We start from the raw sequence: 23,674 nt of genomic DNA, 5'->3' as shown, positions 1-23,674 counted from the left end.
GAGTTTCAATAGGATTAGCTGAATTTCTCAGGGTGATTCCTCACCTCTGCAAAGTAGTCCCCAGGTTTTACTAAAGTGAAATTTTGTGCTTAACATGCCTGTTGTGGCTCAGGTGAAAATATGAAGGATTTCTGAGGGAAGTAAAAATAGTTTTGACAGCAGTGGTGAAATTTCTCATGAGGCTTCCAAGCATCCCATCACGTAAACAAATACAAATGGGGATGAAACAAATCTCACCCTCTGCAATATGCATGCAAAGCCTTCCTGAAAGCATTTCAGGAACAGCTTGTTTGCCTATGGACCTGAAGGCTGCTAGGCTTTGCAAGGGACAAGTGGAAAGTCAATCTGTGAACATCAAAGCAGTCAGGACTACAATAAATGCTGGACTTCCACAAGAGAGCAAAAGAGTTTATGGCCTCAGCACAAAATAACCTTGCTAAAGCACAGGAACAGCAGAAGGATGGTGTGATTGACAAGCTATGGCTTAGACATATGAGGTGGGGCAAAGGGTCGTGATCCCAATCCCAGTTTGGCAGGAAGACTGTAAACAGACTAAGAGGGACCATTTGACAGCATTAGATAGGTCAACAACACCATCTTCCTCGCAAAGCTTCCAGGCAGAAAGTGGAGACACCGGCTCTACAATTCAAACACAAGCAAGCTGTAGTAGGAAGTGGCAGAAAAGCTCCTCACAATCTGTCAGGAGTTAGAGCTCTTACTGGCTTTGCCCAAGGAAGGCAAACATAATAATTGGCAAAAAGGGAAGACTTTTCTCACGGCAGGTTACCTTTACACAGGATGGGTCGTCAGATGACAGGGGTACACAGTTCAGCCACTGATGTGTTTGCAGGCAGGGCAGGACTCAGCTTAACAAGAGTCTCAAGTGAAGTTTGACATGACGGAGTAAAGGGTGAAATATGCATCCACTATCAAAGATCAATAATCCTAGATTTCCTTGCACAACAGATGTTAAGAATGCAAGAACCACCATACAGAGTCAGAGAGCACCCCATCTAAACATATTGAGTGCATAACTTTTTAACCGGTGTTGAATTTATATACTCCATATCAGTTTAGTTTTAGTTTTGTGTTACTTTATTATTAAAAGAGCACACCCATTTCTTGGTGTGCTTTTAACAGCCTCCCCAACATTTTTGTCAATCTAAGACTTAGAGTCTAAGTTTTGGATGGTAGAAGGAAATTTGCAAAATCTGTTTTTAAGGCTCCTTAAGGGAATTTGGCAGACCAACATGCCTTCCAAGCTTTGAAACCAAAGTGACCTTGTAGTTTGCCTAACCAAATTTGGAGAAGCTACATGATTTGCACAAACCTTTTATAAACTCTCTGTTAGGCTGACCCTCACTCCATGTGACTTAAAAAGCCCTGCCATAGCCTCACTCCCAGCTGTGACTTGAACTCGTGGAGGGGTTACAGCAAGTATCTAACCTGAGCTCTGCTGGTTTAGAAACTTAACTGGGCTCAGTCAGACAAGCTTAGAGTTTGTATTGGGCTCTTGGTCCCAATGTATAGGAGATTTCATTGAACTGTGCCTTGTGGGTGAGCTCAAACAACCAGTTTCATGGGGGCCTTACAACTTGTCTTCAGGAGGCTTTTGTGCAGCTTTGCCTGAGCTGCAGTTAGCTCTCTTCTGGGGCAATTTGCTTTGTTGTTCCATAAGAAAATTTACCTCACACAGAAATACAAATTCCAACCCAAAAGTAAAAACATACACAAATTCAGCTTGGTTCTTACTTTAGCACTTCTGGGTATCATCAAGAGATACAAAGTACACCAGAAAACAAGAGAGAAGAGGAATGAGGAAAAAGATTTTACAGGAACCTGAAGTCCACAGCATTCCCTTACTGTGTTTTTTCTTCATAAACTCCCTTCTCCTGGAACAGATCGTCAGCCTTCAAGGCAGGGACTGTATCAGGTTGCTGCCTTTAGCATTTATTTCGTTTGGGTACTAACCACCCACTGAAGACAAATATTGATTTCAATGTGTTGACTAGGCACACACCTAACTCTGCATGAGATCAGGCTTAAATTGTTCATGCTCTTGCAGGAAATTCAAAGGAAATGTAATTAGCTACTTGAAAGGCCGTGGATCAGCAAGTGGGCAGAGAAGCTGGACGTTTCTTAGTGAACTGTCCAGACAGTTTCAACGGACACTTCAAAGTGCCAGTGCAAATGATCAAGTGTGACAATTGTCAAACAACAGGTTTATCATCTGAGGCTTGGACTACTCATGTAACAAAACGAAGTGGTAGAACAGTGAGGTAATATAATGGATTGTACTACTTGGGGCTACAGGATTTTGGGGATACTATTTTTAATGCTCTACTGCATTAACATCCTGCCCCCACCCAAAAATACCCTTGCTTGCTATGTTGGCTTTCTCTTTGTAGGAAATTGTTAACAAAGGAGAACATTAGAAAGTGATTCCCCATCTGCAGTGGTACAGTCTCTTCTACAACTTCACTGGGTTGAATGTTTAGACAAGGTCTGAGACCCTTGCCACAGAATCTTTAGATACTATGCTCATGTATTATTTTTTTTATAAAGTCTGCCCATAATATTAGGATAATAGTTTCTGGCAGCCAGATACAACAAAACGATTTGTTAGAGAATACTCCTGTCCATAGAAATATGGGCAGGTCCCTTAATTATAGCCTTCATAGCTACTAGCCACACCTAAGCCAAAATCTAATTATTGACTTGCTTTCGTATAGCAAGTTAGACTAAACATGGCTGATTTCTGTTTAGTAATAATAAAAAAATCTTAAGCAAAGTCATCCTCATCCATCTAAGCAGTACTAAAATCCCGATCTTTCTCTTGAAATGAGTGTTGTAACAGAAGAGGGCTATGGTCTTTGGCCTCTGCATCGCCCCAAGGGCTCTTAGAATGGTTATAAGATCTGTCATTCTCTTCCTAAGCATTTTTGCTCCCAGAGTCCTTATCTGCTTACACAATATCTTGATTTCAGCCAATTTGGAAGGGCTCCTAAGGCTGCATCCTTTAGCCAGAGTGCAGCTAAGTACTGTAATCCTTTCTACTAGTTTAGATTTTCTAGGATTTTCAACTATAAAGGCTGCTGCTTTAACGTAACTTGGCCCAAAATAGGAATCCTTAACACAGGCTTTTCAAGATAAGATGCCTGCTACTTTCCTCATACAAGAAAATTCAACCATATCTGAGGTCCCTGTCTTTTAAGAGGGGCTATCACCGTGGATCTGAGAAGCATTCTACAGAGCCCAGATTTTTTCTTCTTTAAACCCTATGATGGGCAGCAAAACTAAGGTTTGGTAAGTGCAGAAATGCTCTTGGTCCCACTCATAATATTAAATCAGCACCTTCAAGCATGTGATACACATATCTGTCTTCCATTCCTTAGTCACATATTTTTTAAACCTCCTTGCTCTCCCCTAGACTCGGGGAAGACCTTGAGGTTCCTAGGTTCCTCTTATCTTGTCAGGGACTCAAGGCTGTTAAGAAAGTCAGTGGAGCCTGTTAGGTTTCCAGCACAGGCTCCAAGTGGAACGGACTCCCTTGGAAGGTGGTGGACTCCCCTTCATTTGAGCTTTTTAAGCAGACATTGGATGGCCACCTGTCATGGATGCTTTAGTTAAGATTCCTGCATTGCAGGGGTTTGGACCCTTAGCATCCCTTCCAATTCTACAATTCTATGATTCTATGGTTTATCTTTGTGATGATGCAAGTTTCGCAAATGAAAACTGATGGCAGTAGTTTAGACGTTAAATCAAAGAACTAGTAAATGGCTTACTAGGTTGCATTCCAGCTGAAGGAACAGTTTTTGTAATGTCTGTGTATGTGTGTGGCATTATTATGTTTTTATATATATTTGAAGCTACCCAGAGTGGCTGGGGCGACCCAGTAAGATGGGCGTGGTACTACTACTGCTACTAATAATAATTCCTGCTCCTGAATTTGCTGCTGGAATATTGGCAGACTTATGCTATCCAGATCCAATATTTGATCAGGACCTTGCTTCCATGTGTCCATGCCTTGGAAAATTCACCTGAGGGAATTTCACATCTGGAGTATCGCCTGAGAAAAGGCCCTGTCACATGTTCCCACCAACTGAACCTCATTTGGTGGAGGGGCATAAAACAGGGACATTTAAATAACACAGAGCTCTCACATTCTGTGTTTCTGAAGGGACTCTTCTTCCATATATTCTCTGTGCACTGAGAATATATGTGCTCATGAAATATTACTCATAAGATCTAATAGGTGTAACTAAGTGGTAGAACACATGCTTTACATGCAAAATGTCCCAGGTTCAAGCTCCACCATCTCTAGGTAGGAGAGGGGGCAAAAATTCTGTCTAAGCACCTGGAGAGCAGCAGCTACTCTGTTGACAATGCAGAGCTAGATGGACCAATGGTCTGATATGGTATAAAGCAGTTTCCTATCTAGAGCGAGAGCTGGACCATAAAGAAGGCTGATCGCCGAAGAATTGATGCTTTTGAATTATGGTGCTGGAGGAGACTCTTGAGAGTCCCATGGACTGCAAGAAGATCAAACCTATCCATTCTTAAGGAAATCAGCCCTGAGTGCTCACTGGAAAGACAGATCGTGAAGCTGAGACTCCGATACTTTGGCCACCTCATGAGAAGAGAAGACTCCCTCGAAAAGACCCTGATGCTGGGAAAGATTGAGGGCACAAGGAGAAGGGGACGAGAGAGGACGAGATGGTTGGACAGTGTTCTCGAAGCTACCAGCATGAGTTTGACCAAACTGCAGGAGGCAGTGGAAGACAGGAGTGCCTGGCGTGCTCTGGTCCATGGGGTCACGAAGAGTCGGACACGACTAAACAACTAAACATCTAGAGCATCCTTGATGATGGCTTCTCAACCGTGGAACCAGTAGCAAAGCAAAGGATGGGCTGGAGGTGCTTACTTGACCTCCTGGGATGTGGGTCACTGCTGCTTAGCAGAAGAGGTGCGGGGGTGAGAGGGAGAGGCAAGGCAGCAGGGAGGTTGGTGCTGTGCAAACACATTGGTGGAGTCAATGCAGTGCTTCTACTGGTATGTTTCCCATCCCACCCCATTGTTCACTACTATGTAGAACTCCATAACCACAAAGGTTTGCATGGCACACTCCCTACTGACTTCAGAAAGCAGACGCAAAAACTTTCTTTTTTTAATATCAAAGTGCTTTAAAACTAAGTCAAGGGATGAACTGGAATTTCTTTTTAAAAAGAATATTATTTAGACAATATGTAAACCATTTGATCCAAGCAGTGTACAGACTAAGCAGAAGTTGTATACTGGCAACTTCAGCTTGTGCTATTGAAGTGGATTTGATATTCTAGTGTGACGAACCCCCTTCCCATCTTTTCGTGGTAAGGCAAGTGATGGGGAAAAGCACTGGAAAGTGTATGGGAGGACAACCGCTTGACGCATCATATAACTTCCCACCCCACAAATCAGAATAAATGCTCAGTGAACAGTGGGTGTCATAAAACCTCCCTGCAAACTTTGTGGAAACAAAATCAGGATAAATGCTCAGTAGGTTGTCTGAAAGCGACCTCTGTAACTACATGGGTAATAGAGCAAAACTGCCCTAGGAGGTAAAAGCTGATGGATGAAGGCAACAGTTTGCTGTTTTGAATTACTGTTTACTAAAGAGAAAGGAATTTCCAGAAAGACTTCTAGTAATTCAAAGGTTATCTATAATGGGTCAATATTCCCTCTGTGTGATTTCAGTTGTCAGTATAGTTTTCCTTCCAAATGTTAATCAGGCTAAAACTAAAACAACAACAACAAGAAGACAACGACAAAGAAGAGGAAATAGTATCATTGGTAAGGTAAAGGTAAAGGGAACCCTGACCATTAGGTCCAGTCGTGGCCGACTCTGGGGTTGCTGCGCTCATCTCGCTTTATTGGCCAAGGGAGCCGGCGTACAGGTTCCGGGTCATGTGGCCAGCATGACTAAGCCGCTTCTGGCGAACCAGAGCAGCGCACGGAAACGCCGTTTACCTTCCCGCAGGAGCGGTACCTATTTATCTACTTGCACTTTGACGTGCTTTCAAACTGCTAGGTTGGCAGGAGCAGGGACCGAGCAACGGGAGCTCACCCCATCGCAGGGATTCGAACCGCCGACCTTCTGATCAGCAAGTCCTAGGCTCTGTGGTTTAACCCACAGCGCCACCCACGTCCCTTTGTATCATTGGTACTAAACTCCAAAACCAACCAGAGAAGAAAAGGAAAGGAAAGAAAGGAGGAAGGTGCTCCACGTGTTTGAAGAAATATTTATTTCAGGCCCAATACATTTTGCCTTCCTAGGATCACCACAGTGGTTCATGCACTTGAGGGAACAGCTATATAAAATGTGTCCCTGGAGAAGGATTATTCTGAAATGTATTGGGCCCGAAAGAAATCTTTCTTCCAGCACCTGGAGGGGAGGGTTTTCCTCTTTTTTACTGCCAGTGGTAGTTTTTCAGTTTTTGTGACCCAGGCCAGCAGAACAGACTAAGTTCAGCTGTTGCACAATGCTGTCTTTTGGTCAGAAGTTTAATCTCGTTGCATAAATACTACTGGGCAGCATACAATACTATTCTAGGCCTTCTCTTTGCATGGCAGATCTGAAGTGGGGAAGGACACATTGATCACTGATAAGGTTTTCCCCATTTTGAAGTAAAAAATGACAGCCACTTAATAATGCAGTGGCAGGCCCACTTTCCCTTCCTATAGACAGTTATCGTGATCAGAGGAGTCTTCTTCTCTACCACTGCCTAGACAATTCCAGTTTGTCTGATCAGTTCAGGAAGACCTGGTTGAATATTTTGTGGCTTCAATACCCCTTGGCTTCAAGTGGCTCTCAGAACAGAAGGAAGATTTAGAGATCAAATCCAATTTTCATATAAATAGCACCATTTTTAAAATAACTTCCACTGTGCCTAAAGTCTGGAATTCATGAAAACACCAGGAGCTATACGTAATGACTAACTCTCCTAGCCAACCTTTGCCAAGTTGTCCACTTAAAAACCCCCACTCATTTCTTTTATATTAAGCAATATAGAGCTAGCCATTTTCAATTCCTTTTTACATTTATTTTTTCCTGGCTTCCTAATAATAATTTTTAAAAAGTTTCAAGAAGATTCATTTAATGTTTTCCCGACATTATGAAGGGGACACTAAGGTCTAAGGAAGTCACAAAACCACTCAATTAATTAAACCATATTCAAAGCAAAAGTAATATAATATAAACAAGATTTTTTGTTTTGTTACTATAAGTAGGACTGATGTCTGGTTTTCTAATACTTTCTGGACCAAAATATATGTAAAATCAAAGTTATAGCAGACAACAATGTTTGGAAAGTTATGCTTATGCCTTAAATGAAGATCTCTGGGCTGGAGTCATATGTCATTTTGCAAAGTTATACAGTCCTCAAGCAGTGATTCTATCATACTATTTTCACACTGCAGTACCTGGAGACAGACAGTCAGGTCCTACATCCATAGCAGTGACCAGAGGAGAATAAAAACTGGAAGGAGTGCAGAGAGACAAAATGCTATGGTGCATCTGCAGCAGCACAACCGGACGCCTTCATCTGTCTCTCCTGTTTCAGTCTCTATAGCTACAGCTGGCACTGTAACCTTCACATAGTTTGACCTCACTCCCAAAGGCGCACACCTCCACTGTCTCCCAAGGCAGACAGATGCCAGCAACTAACCTGTGAGGTAAATTAGGTTGAGTGAGAAAACTCAGAAAACTTCATTTCTGAGAAGATATTTAAACTTAAGTTTATCCCATCCCTAGCCCACTACTCTATCTATCTAATTTGGTTCGCCCCCTCCTGTATTGTCACTGGACCTCTTAAAAGCTAATGATAGTGAAACTATTTCAGGGAAAATATATGCCGTTACCAAAAAGGACATGGAAGAATACTGAGATAGTGAAGTACAGTGGTACCTCAGGTTAAGAACTTAATTCGTTCTGGAGGTCCGTTCTTAACCTGAAACTGTTCTTAACCTGAGATACCACTTTAGCTAATGGGGCCTCCCGCTGCCGCCATGCCACCGCACAATTTCTGTTCTCATCCTGAAGCAAAGTTCTTAACCCAAAGTACTATTTCTGGGTTAGCGGAGTCTGTAACCTGAAGCTTCTGTAACCTGAGGTACCACTGTATCATACTCCATAGTCTCTTCTCGGTAACCGTTTGCCAGCAATAAGATGACTCAATCTATGCACCAAAATAAGTGAGTGGTAGAAGAGTTTCAATGTGTTGATAATGTGAATCACTGTAATGAATTGCTGCGCAGAACCCACCAATTTAAGATTTTGTGACAGGCCACCAGCCTATTTTGGTGCAGAAAAGAAAACTGGATGATGATCTCAAGAGTTGCTTTCTTAAGGCAAAATAATATGCTTCATCTAGGTATCAGCTTTTCAATTTAAGCACAAAACACTGTCACACTGTGTGCTGCTACTAATGACATGCAGTGGAAAGCCAGTGCAACTGGCTAGTTGGTAGAAATGCAAAGTGACACTTTATGTACACCTCGTTCCAGCAGGGAACAGTCTCGAAACATATGTCATGCAGCAACAATGGTACGGCCAACTGGCACCAATTAAAAAGTCACAGCTGGTTGATCTTCTTTAATGTTTAAAAAGCTCCATGAAAGTAGTTGTGTACATTAAGGGATCAGATGTTTGAGTGCTTACACTACAAACTTTATAGCAAAGGAATAAGCATACAGATGAAGTACAACACAATAGCCACTGGGAAAGGATGGTCATGAAATAGTTGTGAAATCAGGAGCACTTGCTCCACCTTAACGGTTGCTATTTTCCTCCAACCATTGATTTCTTATTGCTGTGTGTTGATGTGTTTTCTTTTCAATGCAGCACAATTAGATTCGGACACATTTCTTCAGTGCCCACATCACAGGTTATTGTGATGGAGATACTCTAGGATTCCCTTGGGACTTCAGAAGGGACATTTACAAGACCATTATTTTCATATTTGCTTAGAACTAAATTCCATGGTGCTCAGTGGCACTTATTCCCAGGTGCCAGGACTCCTGCCCCAAATGCTATGAAAGAGACTCCTATGTGCAAGTAAAAAAAGAAAGCTTTATTCAAGGCTTACAATGGCACAGGTCAGGCTATAGGTGCCGATCGTAGAGAGTTTGAGAACAGTATGAGTCTGAGACTGGATAAAAACAGTGAAGATGTCTTGAAAGATAGTCATACTCCTACCACCAGCTTTTAAAGGTTTTTGTTTTGTTTTATGATGTATTTTGTGTTCTCATTTTGTATTTTTCTATTGAGAACCACCCTGGGATCTTCAGATGATGGGTGGTATACAAATTTAATAAACAGCAACAGCAGCAGCAACAACAACCAACAACAAGATGTGGCACACTCATTTGTGAGATTCTCCCTGTGAGAGTAGTGTGCTTCTCTGAGGTGTGTAGACCTGTTGCCAATAGCAGATGGGCACTGAGCTCTCTGTGGTGGGATGGTGGTCCGCCCGTCTGTTTCCTTCTCCTCCTGATACCCAGTCTTGCCTCCTGGATAGTTGATCCCAAGGGCCATTGCTAAGGAATCTCACTGATCCATGGGTGTAAAAGGACAAGAAGCCATTGGGACTGCCTCCTCTTCCACAGCCTTTGCAGGCAAAGGGGGCAGGGCCCCCTTCCTCCCTCTCAAGTTGTTCTCTATCAACTTCCTCATCCACATTCTCCTCCTCTCCTTCCTCATTTGACCGAATCAGCGCTGTCCCAAGTAATGCCTGACTTGACCCTCAGCATTCAGTACCAACAGTCCTTCTTCCTTTCTCAAAGATGTCACACCCCACCCCCAATCAGCACCCTGCCTCTTCTGCCTCTCCTCCACCTTAACACTAGGGGGGTGTCTCTCTGTGCCAGGGTAGGTGCAGTGGACGAAACATTAGACTTGAACTGGGACAGCTGAATCCAACTCCCAACTAACGTATGAAGCTTTGCAGGCAATTTGGTGGCAGCCTCCATCTTCCAGTCCAACCTAGGGTTTTTGCAATGATAAAAGGAGATGACCCCTTCCTATGCTACTTGTTCTGGTGGTGGAACTCAAATATAATAGATCCTATGTTTGAGGTTCAGATGGGAACACAAGGGACAGTTTGGAGAGTATGTGGACCGATGGTTAAGCCCACGTGTGCTTTCCCAAATGCATCATCTATTTAACCTCCATGTCACAGAAATTGCTGTGAGTCTGGTTTGAATAACGCTGAAAATGAATTCCCATCTTCCCAATTGAATACTCAAGAAATATTTTAAAAGACAGAAAAGAATCATAACAAATTGGTTCTAAAATAGACTGCTTTTCTCATAATTTAACCTTCATTGTATCTTGCCGAATGTTACAGTTCCCCTCCCTGCACACTGAAAGCTGAAATAGCTCGCCCGCTGATACTCTTCCACTAGTAAAATGGCCACTTCTATTCTCAATGCATTATTCCTCGCCGCTTCTGGAGTGTGCTGTTCAGTTTTAAGCTGAAATGGGGGAAAGACAATGCGACTTTCAGATCCGAGCCCTTGATAAAAAGAATGACACCGTGGGAGAAAGAGTAAAATGTCTGGAAAATTAAGACTTATGGCGATGTAATGACCCAAGAAGGAAGCACTTCCACTACAGAGAATTCCCAACAGTAATCTCAGAAATCTCATTACAGACTGATCCTCTGTTACTTCAAGAGTAGTCTCAAATACAATTCTGTGCAATAATAAGAGGCTCGATGTGTCGATTAAATCCTAACTCCTCAGTGCTTCTAATTTTGAATACACAAAATCAGGACTGCTGCATACCAATTAAATATCCCTCACAGTTGTATTTGATCATGGGTTGCCAGTGAAATAACAATGCAGTACCTTCCATTTCTGGAGTCAAGGGTTTCTTTCCCTTTCACCAAGGATGATCATTTCCCTTGCGACCCATGTTTAGAAAACAAAATATGTTACAGGTACCTAGGTTAAGGAACACTACACCAATCCTACAAATGAAAGTGAATATTTTCAAAGTGGAGACTAACCATTGCAATATATCATTCAGCAGGCACATGGGCAACTAATCCATTGGCAGTAATGCTGATCCATCCTTGCCAACCCTCCCACTTCCTTGCCACCAACTTTCCAGTGCCATGTGGAAGAAATGGACAAAATCTGCCCACTTGGTCAGTCTCTGGCTTTTGGTTTCTGGTTTTTTTCTTCCTTACAGTGGTACCTCTGATTAAGAACTCAATTCGTTATGGAGGTCTGTTCTTAACCTGAGGAACCACTTTAGCTAATGGGGCCTCCCTCTGCCGCCGCTGCATGGCCGCTGCATGATTTCTGTTCTCATCCTGAGGTAAAGTTCTTAACCCGAGGTACTACTTCCGGGTTAGCGGAGTCTGTTACCTGAAGCGTTTGTAACCCGAGGTACCACTGTACTAGAATTCCTTAGATCCCTCCACATCTAGCTCGAACTCCTACTTACTTTTGAAGAAGTACATGGAATGACAACTCTGCAGCCAACCAGAGACTGGCAAAGTGGGCAGATTTTGCCCATGATTTATTCTGGCAGGCAATTCCCACCAGAATGTTTCTAGAAAAACAGATGAGGGAGGAGCCAAAAAGCTGTTTCGGTTGATTCCAAAGCTTTTAGTCGCAGCCCCCCTTTTTACTGAACATCTGTCCATTGTTTCATATTATGAACTGTTTCCGTTTCAAAGCAATTTGCTAGGTAGCCTGTAGGGACTGTTAGTTGAGAAAAGTAGCTGAAGATTTTTAATGCTTATGGAATTAATTCAACATTTCACAACCTGGTGCCCTTCAGATTTTTTTGGACTAGGACTCCTGTCATCTCTGACCATCTGGGGCTGGTGAGAATCGCAGTCCAAAACCTCAGGACAGCACTGGGTTGTGGAAGGCTGAACTTCTTTCATAGTTCTTTGACTCTTGACCAAGGTTACCATTTGTTTGACTGGACAGCAGCATCCTTTGGCAGTAGTGGGGAAGGAAGAGTTTGCCTGGAATCAGCATCCCTATCCACCCACAAACCAACAAGGTGACTGGCTCTGTCAGCACCAAACATTTATTTGGTCGGGGAGATCCTCCTCCAGAAATCTTCTTAGCCACAAATGATGAAGATGGTGCATGCTGGTGGGTTTGCCCCATGCGGTCCATTCTGGTACATAGCTAGCCGCTTCTGGAAGCACGATCCATTTGCAGAAATGTGCTTCTTCATTCTGATTGCCTTTGCTGATCCAGAGCAAATTTCTTTCTTTTATTATTCATAGGCAAGTGTCACAGGACAAAGTCTCTATTTAGAAGTAAATGCAAAGCATTAAGAGTGCAGTGCAGAATGTATTCCTGTGAAACTATGGTCCGGCACTACTCCTAGTCATTTCAATGAGATTTCTGCAACAGAAGTTCCTTGCGCATTGTGTACAAAATATGCACATATATAAAATTTGCTCTGATTGCATATTTTTCCTTCTGTTGCAATGCAGTTTTCAAAGGGCTTCTGCTGCATAGACAGCTGAATCAGTATTCAGTATTATTTTCCCATAGATCTTCTTTCTCCTAAATAGTGCCTTTATAAATCTATAAAAGTATTATTGCCCCCTTTTAAAGGATTTCTGCTGACCACTCCAGGAATCCGCAGCATTAATTTGGTAGAGAGGTAAAACTGCTGGTCTCTGATTGTGCCTCTTGGGTGCAGATGTCCTCTACCTTTAAGTTAATAATTTCATAATCAGTGATATGGCAATTTCCACATGAAAATAAAAATAGTCTCAGCCCATGTTATTTATCATTTGGTTCCACAAAGGGAGCACATTTCATATCTACAAATCCATCCTGAAACAAATCTGATTTCTGGCTACTCTGCAGCATATTTTGATCTTTACTGAGTAATGAAGTCTTCATTTTTGTGCCTAAAAAAAATTTCATGTATAATACAAACAACATTATCTCTAAAACTGTGATACATCATCATACATGCAAAACTAAAGCCTTGTGGGTATGACAGGCTGGGCAAGTTAGATGAACCACTTCAATTTTCCATCAATCAAATTATAGTTTATTGTTCGGCTGAACTACCTCAGGCAACACAAATCTAAAAACTGTCATTTTGGAAACATTACATTTTTTCCCTGTCACATTATAACCCAAGCCATGGCCATAAAAAAGAATGTCATATTACTGGCTGTAATATTCCTTAATTTAAGAAGAGCTAATTCATCTCAAGCCTTGTGCAGTGTGCCTCAAATTTGGACCTCAAAGCACAGCAAAGACACACTGATTGTTCCCAACTCAATAAGTGCATTTAATTCTTACCTAAATAATGGTGATTTTCGCTAAAATGCAGGAAGATTTGACGTTAGTGCCTACCTTAGGGAAGAAAGGCTTTGTGTTTCTGAATGATTAGCTCTATCATTTTTGTATGCACAAAAGTTGTAATACATGTAATTAACATTTGAAGTAAAATGTCCATCTGATTAAATGGGTCTTTCTCTCTTTGTATTTCACATATTGATAGAATGCAAGACTCGCCCCTCAACCCCCAGTTCTTACAGCAGAAAGAGAGAGAGAGAGAGAAAGAGAACACCACTGGTCTTCATAAGGCTGAAAAAGTTAAAAAGTAATCTTGGAAACATTATGAAACTGATTGTATTCTGTCACCCACAAGTGTATCAATGTCCCTTATGACATTTACCCTGTGGGTTCCTTTACAGTTTAAAACCAAAAGCAAAATGAGCAATATGCTACTAAGTCTGAAATGTTGTGTCAGTTGAATTGAAGCTTTTAAAATATAGGTTACAGAGTATTAACTGGTAGTCACATGGGGGGATCGTGCTTTCTTTATGGCATTTTCTGATCTTTTTAAACATTAAAAATATTTATTTTATTACATTGATGCCATATTTGCCTTACAATGAGCTCAAGACAGCATGCATGCCGATCCCTCTGCCTTTTATTCTCACCCTGTGAGGTAGGCCAGCTGAAAGATTGTGACTGGCCAAAGGCCACCTCAGTGACTTATGTAGTGTGTGGGGATTTGCACCTGGGTCTCCCTAGTCCTCATCTGGCAGCAGAGGAAAGTGATGGATGCAATATATTGTGTAGCATGGACTCTTGGGTAGCAAAAATTGAATGTGATGCCTTTTATGATGTGCATTAAAATTAGCCCAGTTTTGGCAAAGAAACCGCTTTGGTTGCCCTGTATGATGACTTCTGTTGGGGGGGGGGATGTGTACCTGTTAATTCTCCTCAGGCTATCAGAACCATGGACCATAATATTCTTCTGGAGCAGCTGTCTGAGTTAGGGGATGACAGCACTGCTTTGCGGTGGTTCCAGTTCTACTTGGAAGGTTGCTTCCGAGGGCAATCATTAGGGAGTGCTCTTCAGCCCCCAGGGTAACTACATATGTCTTGGTTTTGGGTTCGATGCTGTGAAAATAAAGTCATTTAACTTGTGTACAAGTTCTTCCCTTTGCTTGCCCTTGAGAAATGTGTATACTTATGGTCAGGTGGATTGTTGTAAGCAATAGGATTTATTTCTGAGTAAATAAATTTGGAATTTAGAACGAAACTTTGTTTTAACATGGTATAGTTTAGTCTAATGATGGGTTTAAAAACTCAAAGTCAGTTAACAGCTCAAATCTTAAACATTGAGGTGAGGAGACTGAAGCCCATGGTCCAGACATGGTCCTGAAGGACTCTCCACTTGGCCATTTCCTGTGAAACCATTTCCAGGAAGCTACTCCCTCCTACCCCACAGCTGACATCATACATGGCACCAGGTGTGCAGCAGGTAAGGGCAAGACTTTAAATGAACAGCTGGGAACCAAAAGCTATTGGATGTTGGTTTGATTGAGCAAGGTGTGGTGCCACCCACCCATGAGCTGCTAGGCAGGTGAAAGCACATCTTCACCCCGCTCCACTTCTATCAAGAAGCAAGTGCTACTGAGTTCAATTGGATTTAATCCTAGTTATTTGGATATAGAATTATAGATGCAGTCACCTCCAGTTTTACATCATATATTGTCGTCAATTGCAAACACATTTTAAAAGAACATGTTGTTTAGATTTCTTACCTCCACCATGAAGTCCCAGGTCAGGTTATAACAGTTTAAAAATACAATATTAAAAAGAGTTAAAGCAGATTACAACTCAGAGAATAGGGTGGGTGCTACAATATATATTTCAGGTGTCAAAGGCTAGGGTAAATAAATTGTTAACCTTATAATTTCAAGTACACAAACAGGATACCCTACTTCCTAGGGGTCTCTCTCTCTCTCTCTCTCTCTCTCTCTCTGTGTGTGTTTATCTAGATCTATATCACATGGCTATTATTTTATATCATTTTGAGACTTTAAAGCCAAAATCTAATTATACCAGTAAAAAATATTTTCTAAATATAAGTATTTTCTCTTTTCTAAAAAGAATTTGTTTTCTATATTCACTATTTGTTTTCCTTTCTTGAAAGGATTCATTTCTCTTTGAGCTTCAAGTGGTCCCCTAAGCTGATCTAAGTGCACACATGAGCAGTTAGATCAAAAAACAGCCTTGAGCACGGTTCATATCAGTCACTCAGTCATTCATTGAGGAGATGGAGGTAACAGAGGAAGAGAATAGCATGTGACCAGTGTCAGAAATGCACACTCTCTTTCTCACACACATACCCCTGGCAGTGGTTTAGAAACATAGGAAGCCGCCTTATACTGAAACAGATCTTTAGTCTATCCAGCTCAGTATTCTCTAGATGCTGGGAATTGAACCAGGGACCATCTGCAGATGTTCTGCCACTGAGTCTTTCTTATTTATGAGTCCTTTCTTATTTGTTATGGTGATTGCTGTTTGTTATGGTATGTTGGGTTGCTATTTTTTTATAGTAATTTGGAGTAAAATGATTTATTTTCAGATGACTCTTGTGACCCACCAAATCAGTTGTTTCCAGTCCATTCTGTTTTGCTCAAAACTGGAGTGAAATAGGGTTGGATGAGAAATATTGCCATAAAGATATTGATACTCCAATTTTAAGTATACATTCATAGACATAAGTCATTGGACCTTTGGACCCTTTTCCTGATAAGATGTCCCAGGAAGTGGGAGGAGGTATGATGAAGCTTGTTGTTCTTTAATCAGATGGAAGGTTTCACAAAAGTTGATGTAGAAGGGGTAGTGCTTCAGCAGTCATGCATGCTGCAACCAGGTGATTGCACTAACAACTACTTCCTCTTCTTCTTCTTCTTCTTCTTCTTCTTCTTCTTCTTCTTCTTCTTCTTCTTCTCCTTCTTCTTCCCTGCCCTCCCTGGCCAAAACTGGGCTCAGAGCAGCTAACATCAAATGTATAACACATTAACATAAAATCAGGCAATCAATTAAAATACATCTTAAAATCAGATCAGGATCAGAAAAAAATCTAATCAGATAGCAACCCACAGATTAGGGTTGGGGACCTTAAATGCTCACCAGGCCCACCTGTTTGTGCTGAACTTATATGAGCCTGTGAGAAAAATTGGGAGGCCACTTTCATGCAAGTTCTTATGAAAAGGGAGAGGGAGTCAGACTGAACCCCGACGAAAGGCCTGGTGGAACAGCTCTGTCTTGCAGGCCCTGCAGAAGATGTCAAATCCCGCAGGGCCCTGGTCTCTTGTGAGAGAGTGTTCCACCAGGCTGGGGCCACGACCAAAACAGCCTTGGCCCTGGTCGAGGCCAGTCTAATCTCCTTGAGGCTCGGGACCTCCAAGATGTTATTATTTGCAGACCATAAGGTCCTCCATGGGGCATACCAGGAGAGGCGGTCCTGTAGGTACAAGGGTCCTGGGCCGTATAGAGCTTTAAAGGTTAAAACCAGCACCTTAAACCTGATCCTGTACTCCACCGGGAGCCAGTGCAGTTGGTATAGCACTGGATGAATGTGATCCCATGGCGTGGAACCCATAAGGAGTCTCACTGCGGCATTCTGCACCTGCTGGAGCTTCAAGGGCAGCTCCACGTAGAGTGAATTACAATAATCAAGCCTGGAGGTGACTGTCGCATGGATCACAGTGGCAAGAACAGGGTGAGAGGGGTAAGGGACCAACTGCTTAGCACAGCGGAGATGGAGAAATGCCAACTTTGTTGTAGCTATAACCTGTGCCTCCATAGAAAGGGAGGCCTTGAAGATTACACCCAGACTCTTGACAGAAGACGCTGGCCGTAATTGCGGCCCCTGCAAGAGATGGGAGTTGGCCCCCAGCCCCATGTCATCCCGACCTAGCCAAAGGGCCTCTGTCTTTGAAGGATTTAACTCCAACCGGCTCCCACGCAGCCATCCAGCCACAGCTACCACTCGGGTCTGCAGTTTGGTCCTTTGGGGATTAAGATTGCTAGCTTTGGACTCAGGACTATGGCTAGGTAGAATTTACCCTTCACTCAATGTCAACATATACTACAGTCCTGGGATTGCAGAGAAGAAGGCAAGCACACCCTGGTCTCTGCCATTAGCAAGGGGACCGAAAGTGACGTAGAGATAATTCCATATCAAAGGAAGCCTAGATGGAGATGGAAACACTGAATCCAATTCCTCTATAAGATTTCTGACAATCAAACTATTTTATTTTAACAAGAAGGAAAAGTATTTGTGCATTTGCCATTGCTATTGTCTTAATTCATAAAGTTGAGTAAAAAAAAAATGTTCAGAGAAGGGAGCCATATAACACCACTTTCTCCCACCCCTTTCTTTAAAGAGGGAAGCCATGAATTCCCTGCAAAGTCCCCCCTCATGTGTACCTTTGTAGATGTAGAGCCCCTTCTCACAGGGCCATGGTTGGATTGGGGAGAGCCCTTGATGCCCTGTGACCCTTGTCATACATTCTCCCAATGCATGTGGTTTGTCCATTGGAAACACCCTGTACTGCCAATAGCTAACCAACTGGATTTCTGCAGGAATACCTGTAGAAATACTAGGGATGTGGGTGGCGCTGTGGTCTAAACCACTGAGCCTCTTGGGCTTGCTGATTGGAAGGTTGGCGGTTCGAATTCCCACAATGTGGTGAGCTCCCATTGCTCGGTCCCAGCTCCTGCCCAACCTAGCAGTTCGAAAGTATGTCAAAGTGCAAGAAGATAAATAGGTACCGCTCCGGCGGGAAGGTAAACAGCATTTCCGTGTGCTGCTCTGGTTTCGCCAGAAGTGGCTTAGTCATGCTGGCCACATGACCTGGAAAAATTGCCTGTGGACAAACATCGGCTCCCTCAGCCAGTAAAGTGAGATGAGCGCCGCAAACCCAGAGTCATTCATGACTGGACTTAACTTTTTACCTGTAGAAATAGAACTGTGAGCAGTCTCTGTGCCACAAAATTCCAACTTAATTTCAAAACTCAAATGCTGGTTTTACAAAGAATGGAATTTATAATGTCTATCCAAGCCAGGTTTCATTGCATGGAAATGGAAGAAGGCAAAAACAATGGAACTAAGGGGGTGGAGGAGAAAAGGAAAAGAAAGAAAAGAAAAGAAAAGAAAAAGAACACATGAAAATGATTTGATGTTGATATTTGGATCAAATAAGCAATGTATTTTACCGTTCCTTTACTGATTAAAATCTGTATTCGTTTAGATTTTGTATTTCTTGCTTTACATGTGTTGATCCTATATGAAATGCAGGGAAAGAGTGAAATCTTGTAATATTTTCATTTGTTTAAGACAAGGAATCCTCTTTTAAAAATATGACATGGAAGATAAATTGCCACAAAATACCAAAGAATATAAAACCCAGAAGCCAGAAAATGAGTGTTAGACTTTGAAAATAGATCACATTGTGATGAAATGACCTGAATGTCCCTGTTCTTATGAGAGTCTACACTTCCCAGATGACCTCTTTTCCAGATTAGTATTTGGGACTCAAAGGATATATTTCCCGTATTGGATTTTTTCTTTTTTTAATAGGAAGCCTGTGGACAACATATGTTGGATCAAGCGTTCCAACAGTTAAGGTTTTGAGTTTTTTTGTTTTTGTTTAAAAACCATGCTGCAATTCTTTTGATACAGTTCAGTGTGATGGCATTGGTGAACTGTTTGTTAAAAAAACAGAACTTGCCCAAAGTTCATCAGTTAAGGAAAAGTCTGAACTAACCTGGTATATATCTAATGGAGTTCTGAGATTCTCTTTTGGAACTTCAGAAACAGCAATGGTTTATCTGGTTCATCTTGACATTTTTATAATGAGACAGTGCTTCATTATGCAATAAATGACATCCTATTGAGCTTCACAATTATATGAGGAGTGAAATATTTGAAGGGAAAAATAGAATCACAGAATCTGATTATGGATTTACAAGGAAGTGGAAACATTCTAAACTCATCCATCTACATTTTACTTTGCAAGATGGTTAAGTCAGATTTATTCAATGAATAGAGGAAAGGAAACTTGAAATAGGAATATAAATACAGTGTGGATGTCAACTGTGCAAACATCTTGACATATGCCTATAGGCACCACTGCTCACACTATGATCCTCATGGAGCTTGCGCCCCCAATAAAATGTCTCCTTCCTCCTAGGCTAGACATGTACATAAGTAGGTCCCACTTACACAGTCTTTTTGCCATAAATAGCATGGGCAGACTACAAGCTGGAACAGGGCTTAGTCCTTTCATTCTTATCTGTCATATAGCTAATCTAACCTGCCCTTCCTCCTTCTGATGGCTAAAGAAGATTAGCTTCCCTTGAGATGAAGACTGTAGATGTTCCTTCTCTATGGTGACTTCTGTTTCAGTGTATCTGAAGAAGTGTGTGTGCACATGAAAGCTCATACCAATAACAAACTTAGTTGGTCTCTAAGGTGCTACTGGAAGTAATTTTTTTATTTTGCTCCTCTATGAGTGTGATTCTGCAAAGGAGGGGAGGGAAACAGCAGTCTTTCTTTGCAGGGAAATGTGTGGACAGACATCTAGTTTCTCTCACCTCCAGCAATTGCCAGTAGAAAGGATAAATAAAATAAAACCAAAACCAGGCTGACTCCTAGAAGTTGAGTGGAACATGTAGTGCAGCCTTGGGTTTACCCCACTATCAAACACAACAAATTATTTCTTTGCTAATGAAAAAATGGTGCAGATGGTACTATAAAAATGTAAGAAAAGCCCAACTAGATCGGACCAGAGGCCTATGTAGTCCATAGTGAACAATCAGACAGTTCTCATAGTGACCAATCAGGTGCTGAAGGGATGTCCAAAACCAGGACACGAGTGCAGCAACACTCTCCTACTCCTGTCCTCCAGCAACTGCTGTTTAGAGATAATGAAGGTAGGTCATAGCCATCTTGACTAGTAGCTGGGGATATGGGAGAGAGACAATTTGGCTTAGATTTAAAGATGAATTTACCTTAATTTTCACTTTCCCAAAAAGACTTTCCCAGCAATAAGCAAACTGAAGCACAGCAACTCGCAATTCACTGCAACCCCATAGTCACCTTTGACTGGACTTAACCGTCCAGGGGTCCTTTACCTTACAAGAGGTATACTGAAATGAAGAAATAAATGATTTCTGAGCTAGAGTAAAGTTTGCTTATGTATATTAAGTGAAAATAAATGCAAAAATGCATTTAGGAGAATTACTTTGGAAAAACAGTTATATTAGAGAAATTACTTTGGGGGGAAATGTATATTCGGGAATAATGCATAAAAACTCTGTGAAGGAAGGTGCTGGGCTCTGCTGGGAGAAGGGGCAACAAATATTTTTAATAAATTGTTGCCTCATCCCTTTTTCTAGTGGGGAGTTTCTGCTGGATCCCAGGTCCCTTATGAGCAGCAGCAGCTCCTCTGGTCATGGAAGTATAAGCCTAGATCCAAGCCATAATATTTTCATTCAAGGAAACTACAGTCCGATTCATGCTTACATAGGAGTAAGGCCCCTTGAACTCAACAGGATTTACTTCTAAGGATACACACATATCATTGTGCTGTATGTTATGATTCTAGTGGCCTTGGGAAATTGGTAGTGGGTGCTAAGTTGTGGGTGCTAAGTTGAATACTTTTTTACTACTGCTATTATTACTGACACAATATTTTTAGATTTATTCTGTGATTCTTTTTTCTTCCAGATTAACAATTGATAGGAGATCAAAACCCTGAATTTCACCTCTTTCCATTTTGGCAACCCAGAAGAAATAGTTACAGATCATTTGCCAGGCCTGAATCCCAAGATCCTGAGGTAATGTGTGATTTTAAGCATCTTGCTTCTAGTTTCTAACGTACACACAGGGGAACAGATTGTTGGCAAGACTCTTTCAGATAGCTAGTTGAATTCTGCATCAATGAACACCATATTGGGTCTGAAGAGCTATGAGGGATCCGCAGTGGTAATTCCCAGAGCAAGCCTACTGCAACTATGAATACACAAGTTTGAATGGCTGCCAAATCTTTATCATGATAGTTCCAGTTGGAAACTGGAAGGAAAATATACACAAGGTAGGAATTAAAAAACCACAACAATGCTTGTTCATTTCTACTCTTTGTTGTTAATCCTGTAATGCATATGTAAATTGCTAGTGCTGAAGAAAACACAGTGTATACCCACACTGTGCCCCAGTAAACAAGCTGCATCTTAATACTGAAAAGCAACAATTTCTTTTCTGCAAATCAGTAATCTGATTTTTGCAGTTAAGATTGCAAAATGTGTAATTTTTTAACTTTTAAAAAAGTTTTATTGTTTTAATCAAGAACATGCAAAAAATTAATGAAATAAGCATGGGGCACATGTTAAATGTGTACTTTTAATTTGACTCTATAGTGCTCAAACACAAGCTACATACCCGTGGATCTGCCAAAAACTAGCATTTGGTCAATTTGGAAGTCAAACTTGATAGCTTTGAAAATGATTGGATGTGTACCAAGCCTTGAATGCTCTCTAGGAAACTGTAATATTCATGTAATTCATACTGAGCTTGGTTACAAGTTACTCGCACATGCACGTTCAGCATCTCTGGGATTCCTATCTGTCTTCAGGAATGGCTTGCCTGTTTCCACATGCAGGGGGAAGTATCTAACTGACTCACTCAATGGCTACCCTCACCTGGTTTAGCCGGCCAGTTGAAGCCCTTCCTGGGGTGTGGCCTCAGTCACATGCTGACAGCTTCTTGGAGCCATAGGTAAGAGCTGAGTGCAGGGTGGGGACCAAAGGTGGACAAACTACCGCAGAAGGAGCACAATGTGTCTCCCACCAGAGGTACTACCCCTCCCCTAACACCCCATACACCCTTGTGCAACTGAATTGGCCTTAAACATCTGGTATAATATGTTAATTACAGTCTTTGGCATTTTGAGCCAAAGATTTATTTCAATGCCAATTTATTATGTGTGCATGTGTTTATGTGCAGCCTGCTCTACTTTTCTTCTTACCTGTGTGATGATAATTATATATTTACACCTCAGGAGGTATTATACCCAGGTGATCACTGTATTGTGTCTGACACACAGTTTTCAACAACATTGGTATGCAGATAGGCAAACTCCTGCAGAGGAACTCAGATGTATTCATGAATCCAGATTTTGGTGTCAGATGTTTCACAGCATTCCAGGCACCTACACAGATTCTGCCGGATCCATGGTGAAGTGAGATTGAGCCTTTTACATTTGCTGGAAATGGTGTGAGCATACATTTGCTGACCTGAAAACAAATTCATTGGGATACAGATAATTTCCATTCAAACCACTTCTGCAATGATCATCTTTGCTCACATAAAGTAGCAAGACCAAGTAAAGAGTCTTTATATGTCTTTTCCATATGCAAGGCACCTGTCAAAATAGAATTACTTGCATTCTGTCCTCCAGCCAGCAGTCAAAATGGTACAGAAAACAATTATGTAGTCCATGTTCAAGACAAAACTTGAAGCTTCTGATGTCTCATTGGGGAAAACCAGAAGATTATCTCTTGGCTCCAAACATGGTGTTGAATGAACCATTTGGCTTAGTAAGAGTAACCCTTCAGCCATCAAGGAGATCCAGAAATTGAACATGTGAACGGTGGAGTAGCGATAAATATGTTGCCTCTGCCCCCAATGTAATTGCCTTCCACAAGTTGGGTCTATAGGGAGTCAGCTTCTACACACTGAGACTCCCTGCACGATGGAGAACCCTTGAAAATCAGGATTCCACATTGCACAGGGACATCTACATGAGCAGAAGCATAATCCCTTCTTCAGATTCACCTTCATTTAATGGAAGGCAATGGGGACAGGGACTAGGGCCAGCACACTCAGCTTTGCATGCCCAATGTTAGATTTCCACTAATGCCTGAATAGGGTTGTTAATATGTTAACAATGTCACCGTTCAGTATCAGTGCCAAAAGTGTCTTATTAAAACCAGCAGCAATCTTGTTCACTTTAACCTGGACTTTGGTAAGCTTTGTTGCTTAAGGGCCACAGCAAATGTTAGAGGATCTGCTTTGCATTCAGAAGATTCCAGGTTCAATCCCTGGCATCTCCAGGTAGTCTGAAACCCGGGAGAGCAACTGCCTGGTCAGTGTAGACAGTACTGAGCAAGATGGACCAGTGGTGTGACTCAGTAGAAAGCAGCTTCCTGTGTTACTTTGTCTGGATATATTTTCATTGCACTACGAAGAAGACTTTTCTGTTTTCAAGTGCTGACAGTAAACGTGATATATTTCCTGCTAGAGCTATACTTGTTAATTTCTCTCTTC

This window comes from Podarcis filfolensis (assembly GCF_964270895.1).
Source record: "Podarcis filfolensis genome assembly, chromosome: 7".
Taxonomy (NCBI): domain Eukaryota; kingdom Metazoa; phylum Chordata; class Lepidosauria; order Squamata; family Lacertidae; genus Podarcis; species Podarcis filfolensis.
This window is presented reverse-complemented; position numbering follows the sequence as displayed.